Genomic DNA, 13,584 nt, shown 5'->3' with positions numbered 1-13,584 from the left:
TGTTGATCTTGCAACTAGAATTGCAGGAACTTTTAATGTAACCAATTGTTGGGTCTGCGGGGGTCCACGGATGTCAGAGCAATGGCCTTGGTGGGGGGAGTCCCTCAATTCATTGACCATGATTTCCCGAATTTGGACAACTAACCGAACGAGATCAAGAGAAACTTGGTCTCTCTCTAACGTCCCCTCTGGTTTTTATTGTCTCTCACGAACCGGCAAATACCCAGTAGGAAAAAGTCCCTGCAAGGCTGTATGGATTCGCATTTCGCCTGGTAATTTCATTTGGTTTCCTAAACCCCTGACTTGGTTCTTATCCACTGTTTTTAAAACTAATTGCCTACCCCTGTCTAATAGCAGTATTCAGCTTTGGAATTGTACCAGTTCCACCATCACAGGACCATACCAATCAAACCCCACTCTTAAAAGAGTTTGGGAACGGGGATATGGAGTATCCCCAAATGGATTATTCTGGGTATGTGGTAATAAAGCTTATACTCGTCTCCCCTTACAGTGGAGTGGAAAACTTGTTTCCTAGGAATAATCCGCCCAGAATTTTTCCTCCTACCCCACGATCACGGTCATAAATTAGGAGTGAAGATTTTTGATACATTACACCGTCAGCCCCGCTCTAGCACGGTACATTTGGGACAATGGGGAGATGATTGGCCTCCAGAATGCATAATTCAATATTATGGTCCCGCTACATGGGCTCAAGATGGATCCTGGGGTTATCGTACTCCTATTTATATGTTAAATCGCATTATTCACTTGCAAGCAGTCCTTGAAATTATTACAAATCAAACAGCTCTAGCCCTGCAATTACTTGCATCCCAGCAAGGTCAAATGCGCTCTGCTATATATCAGAACCGTCTGGCCCTAGACTATCTCCTAGCCACAGAAGGAGGTGTATGTGGAAAGCTTAACTTGACTAACTGCTGCTTACAGATTGATGATAATGGCCAAGCCATTCGAAAAATCGCTGATAATATTCGTATTTTGTCCCATGTACCGGTTCAAACCTGGCATCCTTTTGCAAAATTAAATTGGATGGACAAATGGTTTGGAGGAACCTGGTGGCGTACCTTATTGTGGGTCATCGGAGGTATTTTATTCCTCCTACTTGTTTTGCCCTGTATTATTCCCTGTCTACGCAGCCTGGTGATTTCCATGGTCCAACAGGCTATGCAACCAGGGGAACTGGGAGACCCCATTAGAATTTTACTTCAGCACGAAATTAATTTATCATGAGACGTTTCTCTTCCCCGAGTTAAAATCCCCATATATATATAATACACACATTTTAAAGAGAGAAATGGGTGGATTGTTAGAGATAGAGAATTTAGGTTAAAATGGCTTAAGTTAAAATGTGATGATTAATCATAAAAAGGGAAGCCAGAACGGATAGGGAGCTTACTAGCAGCCAAGGACAAAAAGTTCAGCTGGATATGTTTTTTTAAACATATCTTTTCATGGTCATAGTGCAGGAGACAAAAGATTGATAAGAAGGGTGAGAAACAGAATTTAGTGTATGTAGAGTTCGCAGCGTATGTAACGAACGTGATAATTAAAAATGCAGTTGTACTTAGAATGCTTTTGCAATACTAACCAATTAAAACAGTATTAATAAGAAGGGGAAGGGCAAACAACAAGGGTATAAAAATCAATGCACTGTATGTATCGGGGCTTAACTGGTGAGAAGCCAGTTGAGTCCAACTCTGCAGACTTGTAAATAAAGCTTGTCGTGTCATCAGTTTTAAAGAGACTCATGTGTGAGAAGTTTTATTTCTGACACTCACCACCCTCTGAGAGATAATAGATTATTGGAAGTAAAGTTAGTATGAATAAAATAATAGATTATAGGAAGTAAAGTTAGTATATGAATGAAATAAAGAATAATAGATGACTAGAGGAAGTTAAGTAAGTGCTGAATGTCAGAAGTACAAATTCTCACACATGAGTCTCTTTAAAGTTGGTGACACGACAAGCTTTATTTACAAGTCTGCAGAGTTGGACTCAACTGGCTTCTCGCCAAGTCAAGCCCCGATACATACAGTGCATTGATTTTTATACCTTTTTTGCTTGTCCTTCCCCTCCTCTTTAGCACTGTTTTAATTGGTTAGTTTTTGCAAAATCATTCTAAGTACACTTGCATTTGTAATTATCATGTTAGTCAAGTACACTACGAACTCTGCACACACTAAATTCTGTTTTTCACTCTTTTATCAATCTTTGGCTCCTACATGTCTCTTTGTGACCATGAAAGATCTCTGTTTGTTATAACATTGTCCAGCTGAACTTTTATGGTAAGCTCCCTGTCTAGTCTGGCTTCCCCTTTTATGATTAATCATCACATTTTAACTTAAGCCCTTTTTAACCTAAATTCTCTATCTATAACAATCCACCCCTTTCTTTCTTTAAAATGTGTGTACTATTTCTGAATGGGGGCCTTAACCCAGGGAAGAGAACCATCTTCTGATAAATCAATTTAGTGCTGAAGTAAAATTCTAACTGGGTCTCCCAGGACCATCGAAATCACTGGACCATCGAAATCACTAGGCTGCGCAGACAGGGAATAATCAGCAACTACAATTCCAAAGCTGAAAACTGCTATTAGACAGGGGTAGGCAATCAGTCTTAAAAACAGTGGATAGGAACCTAGTCAGGGGTTTAGGAAACCAAGTGAAATTACCAGGCGAAATGCGGATCCATACAGCCTTGCAGGGACTTTTCCTACCGGGTACTTGCCGGCTCGTGAGAGGCAATAAAAACCGGAGGGGACGTTGGAAAGAGACCAATTCTCCCTTGACCTTGTTCAGTTAGTGGTCCAAACCCGGGAGATCATGGTCCATGAGTCGAGGGACTCCCCCCACCAAGGCCATTGCTCTGACATCTGTGGACCTCTGCAGACCCAACAATTGGTTACATTAAAAGTTCCTGCAATTCTAGTTGCAAGATCAACAAAAAGGTTGTCTCCCCCAATTGCGTGGCCGAAACTTTCATGGCCATTTGGATGGACCCAAACCAAGTCCGGATGCCCCAAAGGGGCAGGCACTCCCGAGTGTGGAGTGGGACTCTCTACCGGAACAGTACGCTGGTGTATGCAGAACCAGAGTCCATCAGGGCATGGTGGGCCTGATTCACCCTCCCAGGGCCAACCATTAAGAGGGAAAGGAGTACTATTAGGAATCTGTATATAATGACCCACACTACTTCCCTCATTCTCCGTACAAGGGGTATATGGATGTTGGGTGGTATTTTCTGTCGAGCATTGCTTAGGAACTGAGGTATGGGAAATGAAACTACCCTCCTTTCTTTCCCAAGTGCGGTCCTGAAAAAGGACTACTGTGTCTCTGCACTTCTTACTCTTCAGACCTGTCAAAGACATAGGCAAACCAAGAAAAACCAAAGCATAGAACAATAACATTGTCAATCAAGTCTTCCTGCGAAATCGCAAAGTAAGAGGTTTGTCTCCAGGAAAACAAGTCCAATCTGAGTCCGTATCAGGGTCCTGAGGCGCCTCAACAGGTCCCTTAAATCTGGATGCGTGCATCCACCCCTTCTCTCTTGTTCGTATTGCAGCCTCTGTAGTCAAGAGAACTTAAAATGGACCTTCCCATTGTGGCTGGAGTTTTTCAGTTTTCCAGGTTGTGATGAGATCCAGTCTCCCGGTTCCACCTTGTGTAAAGAAAAGTCTAGAGGTGGTGTTTGTGCCAATAGTCCCCTCTTTCGTAAATCTGAAAGAGAGCGTGACAGTGCCTGTAAATAGTTCCTAACAAAAATATCCCCTTCCCCCAAGGTGGGACACCCTTCAACTGTACTCCAGAAGGGAAACCCAAACATCATCTCATAAGGGGACACCCCCACATCCCTGCGTGGGGCAGTACGAATTCTCAATAAGGCCAGGGGCAGACACTTTATCCAAGGCATTTTAGTCTCCACCATTAATTTTGTCAATTGCGTCTTTAGGGTTCCATCAGGCAGCTGGCTTGCGCCCAACTGAGCCATGTCCTTTTCTTCCTTAGCAGTGAAAATGGGAGCTTTTTTATACCTTGTCTTATTGGGATTAAGGTCAGCAAACGGACTTCCTGTTGCATGGCTGCCCTTTTGGCCTCTTCATCAGCCAGTCTGTTCCCAATTGCGGTCGGGGTATCTTCCCTCTGATGGCCTGGTATGTAGACCACTGCTATTTCCCGGGGTAATGTCAGGGCTTCCAAAGTCAGAGTAATCATCTGTTCGTGTGCCAATTCCTTTCCTCTTGATGTAATCAGACCGCACTCCTTCCAGATCTTACCAAAGGTATGCACTACCCCGTATGCGTATTTGGAGTCAGTGTAAATTGTTCCAGTTTTCTCTGCCAGTACTCTGAGGGCTCTCTGCAAGGCATATAGTTCGCAGGACTGTGCCGACCAGCTTCCGGGTAGCCTCGCGAATTCTACAACTTCCCAAGCATCTCCTTCTATTATGGCATACCCGCTTCTCCTCATTCCGTCAACACATCTGGCGGAGCCGTCAATGTAGAATTCATATCCCTCTCCCAGGGGAGTATCGCAAAGGTCCTCTCGGGTCTTGGTCTGGAGATCCGTCAACTCGACACAGTCGTGCTCCACTTCTTCCCCTGTTTCACCGTCGTATAAAAACTGAGCTGGGTTGCAACTATTATTCTTAGCAAACTGTAGGTCTTCTCCGACCATTAAAATGGTCTTGTACTTTAATATGCGGGAATCAGTCAGCCATCGATGGGCGGTTTGTGCTAATAGAACACTCACAGAATGGGAGGTGTACACAGTCATCCTTCCTCCAAAAGTGAGTTTGCGTGCCTCCTCCACCAACAGAGCAGCAGCCGCTACTCCCTGGATATACGTCGGCCATCCGCGATACACTGGGTCCATCATTTTGGACAGGAAATCCACTGGGTGTCGCTGACCGCCATTTTCCTGCGTCAAAACTCCCACAGCTGTTCCTTGGTTATGAGTGACAAATTGCTGGAAGGGTTGTTTTAAAGAGGGCAGAGTGAGTACCGGGGCCCGCGTCAGGCGATGCTTCAAGTCCTCAAGCCATCCCTTCTCCTCCTGGGTCCATTTCAATGGATATTCATCTTCATTTGTCAGCTTTTCATACATAAACTTCACCAACGCTGAGTAAGGGTTTTGTTTCCTTTCCCCTCTGGACTCGGCATTTATCTGTCGGATAGTCTGTACCATAATCTTCGCTGCCCTCTTTTGACCTTCCTCTTCCCTCTGCACATATACTCTTTGCGCCTTTTTTAACAGGTCGCTCAAGGGTTTTTTCATTCCAGTCCTCCTCCTTTTCTAGTTTCTTCCTAATGTCCTGCCACGATTTGGAAACAAATTCAATTCGAATAAGCTGTTCACCCATTGGTGTACTAGGGTCCACGCCCGCATACTGTTGGACATTCTTTCTCACCCTCTCCAAGAAATCAGTAGGGGACTCATCTTTCCCCTGGTGGTTCCCAAATGCCTTGGTGAAATTGTGACCCTTTGGCACAGCCTCCCGTATTCCTTTAATCATCCACTTTCTGTATTGTCTCATACTTGCCAGTCTCTCGGGTGTTCGTTTGTCCCACCTGGGTTCATTCAGGGGATATTTTTGTTCATGGGGTCTGGGGTCCCCAGGTTGTTCACGTTCCCACATGAAGAGGGCAGCCTGTCGAATCATCTGCCTCTCCTGGGGTGAGAATAATGTTCCCATTATTGCGTGCATCTCTTCCCAGGTATATGTATTTGGTCCCAGGAACTGGTCTAACTGTTCGGCCAGTCCCATGGGATCTTCCAATAGACTTTTCATTTCCTTCTTAAATCCTCGCACCTCAGTACTGGTTAGGGGAACGTTTACATATCCCGTTCCCCCTCCCGGTCCTCTCATAGAAACTTCCCTCAGGGGATTTAGGCTTACTGGAGCCTTCGATGGTCCTGGACCAGTCTGGGATCTGGTCCAGGGTCAGTTTACCGGTGGAAGTTTAGGGTCCGACTCCCTTAATTCATCCCTTCGTTCCTGGCCCCTTCCGGGACAATCAGATTCATCACCTTTCCCCTCCAGCAGCGAGCTTCCCTCGGGCACAGTGGGCACCGGGGGAACATAAGGAGGGGGGAGGTTGTCCAAAGGTTCCCACTTCTTTTCTCCCGCTACCCTCAATTTAAAACATTTTGTTAAGGATCCTGGCCAGGGAACCCAACAAAATGCATACGCCGACTCTTCTTGATTCACCTTTTGTCTCGAGTTTACATATATGTTTAATGCTTATCTCACACCAAGACACAAGAGAAACTTGTCCGTGAACTACTCTTTGCAGACGATGCCGCTTTAGTTGCCCATTCAGAGCCAGCTCTTCAGCGCTTGACGTCCTGCTTTGCGGAAACTGCCAAAATGTTTGGCCTGGAAGTCAGCCTGAAGAAAACTGAGGTCCTCCATCAGCCAGCTCCCCACCATGATTACCAGCCCCCCCACATCTCCATCGGGCACACAAAACTCAAAACGGTCAACCAGTTTACCTATCTCGGCTGCACCATTTCATCAGATGCAAGGATCGACAATGAGATAGACAACAGACTCGCCAAGGCAAATAGCGCCTTTGGAAGACTACACAAAAGAGTCTGGAAAAACAACCAACTGAAAAACCTCACAAAGATAAGCGTATACAGAGCCGTTGTCATACCCACATTCCTGTTCGGCTCCGAATCATGGGTCCTCTACCGGCACCACCTACGGCTCCTAGAACGCTTCCACCAGCGTTGTCTCCGCTCCATCCTCAACATCCATTGGAGCGCTTACATCCCTAACGTCGAAGTACTCGAGATGGCAGAGGTCGACAGCATTGAGTCCACGCTGCTGAAGATCCAGCTGCGCTGGGTGGGTCACGTCTCCAGAATGGAGGACCATCGCCTTCCCAAGATCGTGTTATATGGCGAGCTCTCCACTGGCCACCGTGACAGAGGTGCACCAAAGAAAAGGTACAAGGACTGCCTAAAGAAATCTCTTGGTGCCTGCCACATTGACCACCGCCAGTGGGCTGATATCGCCTCAAACCGTGCATCTTGGCGCCTCACAGTTTGGCGGGCAGCAACCTCCTTTGAAGAAGACCGCAGAGCCTACCTCACTGACAAAAGGCAAAGGAGGAAAAACCCAACACCCATCCCCAACCAACCAATTTTCCCCTTCAACCGCTGCAATCGTGTCTGCCTGTCCCGCATCGGACTTGTCAGCCACAAACGAGTCTGCAGCTGACGTGGACTTTTTACCCCCTCCATAAATCTTCGTCCACGAAGCCAAGCCAAAGAAGAAGATCTAACCCAATCCTCATCAGATCCAAATTTCGGCCACCAGACCGAGGAACCTTTGATAGGCTGTTTCAACCAAAGAAGACAATATTGAATCATCTTTTTCTTGTCTTTGTCTCGATATCATTTACTATCCCAATTTTCAAACATTCTCCCCAAAGGGCTGTCAAGGGGAACGCCCCCGGAAAAGTCCTGATCTTTCAGACGAGCCCTTAGATTTTGATCCTCCCATTTCCTCGCCTAGATCCATTTATCGTTGCTGAGGACCCCCCCCCCCCCCCCGTTCGGGACCCTACTCCCTTTCATCTCGGACGCCTCGTCGGAGGTACTATCCCTCCGCCGGTTCCCGCCGAGGTTTTCCCTGGGGTCTATCCTAAGGTCCCACGACAGGGTCCTCACGCCACGACAAAGGCTCTACACCTGATTTATCGTTTTATATATTTTTTTCCGTCATGACCGTTAACTGGGTGGTCTCGTCCGTCAATCCCCACACCACAATCGTAAGTCGTCACTTACTGGTGTCTTCCTGGGGATTGAACCATCACCCCTCTCCTTTTCGTCTTGTCGTGTCACCTTGTCCGGATACCACTCGCTCAAGCCGCCCGAGGCGACGAGCAAGGGACTAGGAGCCGCTCTACTCAGCGGGGTGCACCACCTCCGATGTCCCCTTTCTTGCCTCCTCCCACGGCTGGAGTGTAGATCCCGGAAGTACAAATTCTCACACATGAGTCTCTTTAAAGTTGGTGACACGACAAGCTTTATTTACAAGTCTGCAGAGTTGGACTCAACTGGCTTCTCGCCAAGTCAAGCCCCGATACATACAGTGCATTGATTTTTAAACCTTTTTTGCTTGTCCTTCCCCTCCTCTTTAACACTGTTTTAATTGGTTAGTTTTTGCAAAATCATTCTAAGTACACTTGCATTTGTAATTATCATGTTAGTCATGTACACTACGAACTCTGCACACACTAAATTCTGTTTTTCACTCTTTTATCAATCTTTGGCTCCTACATGTCTCTTTGTGACCATGAAAGATCTCTGTTTGTTATAACATTGTCCAGCTGAACTTTTATGGTAAGCTCCCTGTCTATTCTGGCTTCCCCTTTTATGATTAATCATCACATTTTAACTTAAGCCCTTTTTAACCTAAATTCTCTATCTATAACACTGAATAGGGATGAATTCCGATAAGAGTGTGAGGAAGGGTTAGCAAGTATAATAGAAGAAAGGTCTTATAGTGATAGAAAGAATTAGTTAGCAAATTCTGCATATAGAATTAGTAACTCCTGGGGGTTGAGATGTTTGAATAAGAACAAAGGCAGATTCATGAATAAGGACAATGACATGATGGGACCCAGACAGGATATTCCCCCCACCCCCCATGGTCTTCCAAGTTTACAGAAACTGCAGGTAGGCAGACAGAATTACCAAATGCCAAACCAATCCAGGAGGCAGAAGAATGTTAAGGGGGGGGGGGGGGGTGGTATCTCTACACTGAAATGAACCGTATAAAAGTTGGGTGAGCCCCAGTATGTGTGTGTATTCCCATGGTAAGGGGAAGCACCCCTTACCATTTATTGTTGTACAATAAATGTTCTTTGTTCTCCATTTTTGTCTCGAGCGAAATCTGTGAAGGTACTTCTGTTTCTCACAAATGGGGGCTCGTCCGGGATCGCACTCCCTCCACTGACAGAGTGCCCGACGACGGGGGTAGATGCACCCCAGCTGATTCAGCTGGACTCCCAGATGAAGGGTGACTGGTCAGTGGACGAAGCGAGTAATATCCGAGAGGAGGCATTGAGAACAAAAGACAGGAGGACATTAAGGAAGCGCGCTAGGAATAGCTACTGGATCCCGGTAAGAGGAATTTATTTACCTGCTAGTGTGGGAGGAGTAAGTAGCAAGAGAAACAGTCCTGGAGAAGGACGAGAAGATCAGATACCTAAACATAGTCTGTTAGGGTTATTGTTATCTGATTGGGGTGCGGGGAGAACCCATGGGAAAGATAAACAGACCATGGTCAGGTATTGCTATCAGGAATGGGTTAAGAATCCGATAAGAGGGAGTTCGGTATATTGGCCAAAGTTTGGATCCGACGAGGACTGGATGTGTCAGGCATTGAACATCTGGCTCTACCAAAATCAAGGAGGTAATACCGAGAGCAGAGAATATGCAGCCTGTTGGCTCAGTGGATCGTTTGATCAAATGATTTTGAGCAAAAAGGATTGTAAGAACAAGAAGGATGAGGAACCTTCTGCCCCTGAAATACAAGGATGGGATGTGTTACATTCTCTTCCTCCACCTTATGCTCCCCCTGTGCCGGCTCCTATCTTCCCCCTCTCACCTACACTTTACCCTTTTTCACCTTCCCCTCTTCCTCCACAGTTAGAGAAAGAAAAAGAAAGTAGGGGTGGTATGATGACCCGCTCACAGAGTACAAGATTACTGCCTCAATTGACATGAGAGGAAGGAGACTTTGATTATGAGGGTCATTCAGAACATCATAGAGGAGGGGATAAGCTAGAAATTAACTGGATGAGACCTTTATGAGAGGTTTCCTTGGGAGGAGATGTGGGGGGTCTCGGGTTCGTAAATGTGCCTCTGATCAGTACAGAGATGTGCAATTTTAAGAAAGAAATTACCTCTCTGATAGAAGACCCTCAGGAATGTGCAGAACAATTAGATCAATTTTTGGGACCTAATATATATACCTGGGATGAATTAATGTCTATCTTTAAGACTCTGTTTACTTTGGATGAGCGTGGAATGATTCACCAGGCAGGCATTAGGATCTGGGATAGGGAACACCAAGGGGGACCAGAGGCGATACCTGGAGAAGCTAAATATCCCCTGGCAAACCCAAATTGGGATAAGACTACTAATGATGGTCGCACGTGAATGGATGAGTACAGGGTTAATCTAATAAAAGGAATGAAGGAGTCTGTTCCAAAAGGACAGAACTTTAAGAAGGCATTTGAGGTTCCCCAAGGTCCCGAGGAGACCCCCTCTACATTTCTGAATAGATTGCGTGTGGCCATACAGCAATATGGGGGGTTCGATATAGGATCCCCAGCAGGTGAACAGTTGGTATTGACGGGCTTTGTTACTAATTCAGCCCCAGATATCAGGAAGAAATTACAAAAGACAGAGAATTGGTATGATCAGGGAATAACACAGCTTTTACAGATCACACAAAGGGCATACGTCCAGAGGTCTGAAGATAAACAGAAAGGAAAGGCTAAGATTTCGATGCAGGCAGTCAAGGAAGTTGTGGAGGGACAGCAGGGAAATGTTAGGAGCTGTGTGCCAGCTCCTGGACATTGGGAGGAGCGCCAGGGGTGGGGAAGTAGAGACCAGAGCAGAGGCACGGGTAGAGGAGAATTCTGGGGACGACGACCATCCCCGGGACCCCATGGAGACCCTGGTAGAAATTGGGAAACAGGAGCATTAGTTTGCTATTATTGTATAAAGGAGGGACACTTTAAGAGGGAATGCCCAATGCGAGCCAGGGAGACGCGATCTTATGCATTGATGGAGGCAGATTATGAATAGGTGGGTCAGTCAATACACACCGTGGGGCTGCACAGAGAACCATTTGTAAATTTATGCATAAGACCCCACAGTGATGAGATGACTTTTCTAGTAGATTCTGGGGCAGCCCGGTCTAGTATTTTACAACAGCCCAAGGGTGTTAAAACAGAAGGGACAGTGCTGGTTTTGGGAGTGGGAGAAAGAGATTTTACGGTTCCTATACTAAAGAATGTAAGGATACAAATGGGAGAAAAGATAATAACAGAGGGTATTTTACTAGTTCCCCAAACTGGAGTTTGCCTGTTGGGAAGAGATTTACAAGACCAATTGGCTATCGGTACCAGACCACAGGGATCTGGTTCAATTTTATGTACTAACAGAGGAGGATCGGGAACTAATAAATCCTAGGGTATGGGCAAAAAGAGGCAATAGAGGAGGATTAGATGTTCCTCCCCTGTAAGTTACTTTAAAATACCCTGACCAAGTAATTAGACAAAAACAGTACCCAATTCCTATGGCTGGCCGAAAGGGCCTGCAGCCAGTAATTGACCAATTGGTGAAAGATGGTATACTCGAACCTTGTATGTCACCTTTTAATACCCCAATTTCACCTGTCCAAAAACCAGACGGTACCTATCGATTAGTGCAGGGTTTGAGGGAGTTAAACAAAATCATTCTCACCCGTTATCCGGTTGTACCTAACCCCTATACGATAATGGGTAAAATTGATCCCCATAGTGTGGTTTAGTGTAATTGACCTCAAAGATGCCTTCTGGACCTGTCCGTTGGCAATAGACAGTAGGGACATGTTTGCATTTGAGTGGGGAAAATCCTTTTACAGGACGGAAAAATCAATACCGGTGGACGGTCCTTCCCCAGGGCTTTACAGAATCCCCAAATTTGTTTGGCCAAGTTTTAGAACAGGTACTAGATGAGGCCCCTCGGAGAGAGAATTGTCAATTAATACAATATGTTGATGATTTATTAATCACGGGAAAAATGTATGATGTGGTTAAACAATACACTGTTGAATTTCTGAATTTCCTAGGGAATAAGGGTCTTAGAGTGAGCGAGTCAAAGTTACAATTTGTTCAATCTGAAGTTAAATACTTAGGTCATCTGGTTAGTCAAGGGATTAGGAAGATAAGTCCAGAGAGAACACACGGTATTCTGCAGATCCCGCCTCCAAAGAGTGCTCGAGACTTAGAAAATTCCTTGGTTTAGTGGGATACTGTAGAATTTGGATTGAGAACTATTCTAGCCTGGTCAAATTTCTTTATGATAAACTTGCGACTCTAGGGGATGAAACTGTTGTCTGTACGGAGGAGGAGATTAAAGATTTTACCTTGGTGAAACAGCGTCTTATTAGTGCCCCAGTTTTGGCTTTACCTGACCTAAATAAGCCATTTGATCTATATACCAATGTGAAAGATGGTGTGGCCATGGGAGTATAAATGCAAGAGAGGGCAGGCTTTAGACAACCAGTTGCCTTTCTGTCAAAAACTTTAGATCCTGTTTATCGTGGTTTGGCCAGAATGTGTGCAAGCAATTGCAGCCACTGCTATTTTCGTCGAAGGACGAAAGATTATGTTTGGTGCCCCGATGTTAGTTCATACCCCTCACACAGTCTGCACCATTGTCTTACAATGTGCCAGAAGGTGGCTTACTGATTCTAGAATTTTAAAGTATGAAGCGATTCTCATGGATAAGGATGATTTTACACTGATTATGAACAAAGAACAGAATCCAGCCGCCTTCTTGGTTTCTCCAGATTCTGATACTGTCCCCAATGATTTAGAGCATGTATGTTTAGAAGTGATTGATTTACAGACAAAAATTAGAGATGATTTAAGTGATGAACCTTTACAGGAGGGTGAAAGATGGTTTATTGATGGATCTTCCCGCTGCATTGACGGCATTCGTTATAGCGGGTATAGTATAGTGGATGGGAATGAAGGAGTTGTGATTGAAGCCGGTCGGCTTCCTGGTAATTGGTTGGCACAATCCTGTGACTTATATGCCCTCTGCAGAGCTCTCCAGGGTTTAGAAGAAAAGGTGGGCACAATCTATACCGACTCCAAGTATGCTTTTGGTGTAGTGCACACCTTTGGAAAGAGCGGGGAATGATAACTGGGAAGGGACAAAAGTTGATCCATGAGAACTTAATTGTTCAATCCTTAGATGCTCTTATGTTACCTGAGGAGATAGCTATAGTTCATGTATGGGACCATCAAATTATTGACAGTCCTGAAGCACAGGGGAACAGACGGGCAGATGAAGCTGCCAAACAGGCTGCACTCACAGAAAAAATAGACATGCAGCTGTTACTCCCCACCTCACATGAGGTTCAAAAGACTCCCATCTTTTCACAGGAAGAGGAGATTTATATGAAAGACCAGGGAATGCGTCAAACTGCCGATGGATTGTGGTGGACGGCAGAGGGACACCAAGTACTGAACAAAGCCCTGGCTCGTCAGATTATTGATCAGCTCCACCAGCAGACTCATTGGGGAACACATGCACTTGTTGATGCTTTTGTACGGTCCTTTAATTGCTTGAGAATATACACCATAGCCAAGCAAAGTACTCGGGGGTGCCCAATCTGTCAGCGAGTGAATAAGAAAGTCATGCACCAGGTAATGCCTGGCGGTCACGATATAGCCGTACGCCCGTTTCAATGACTACAGATTGACTTCACGGAATTACCTAAGATAGGGGTTTATAAATACCTTCTGGTGATGGTGGATCATTTTACTCA

The sequence above is a fragment of the Narcine bancroftii genome, chromosome 8 (assembly GCF_036971445.1).
Source record: "Narcine bancroftii isolate sNarBan1 chromosome 8, sNarBan1.hap1, whole genome shotgun sequence".
Classification (NCBI taxonomy): domain Eukaryota; kingdom Metazoa; phylum Chordata; class Chondrichthyes; order Torpediniformes; family Narcinidae; genus Narcine; species Narcine bancroftii.
This window is presented reverse-complemented; position numbering follows the sequence as displayed.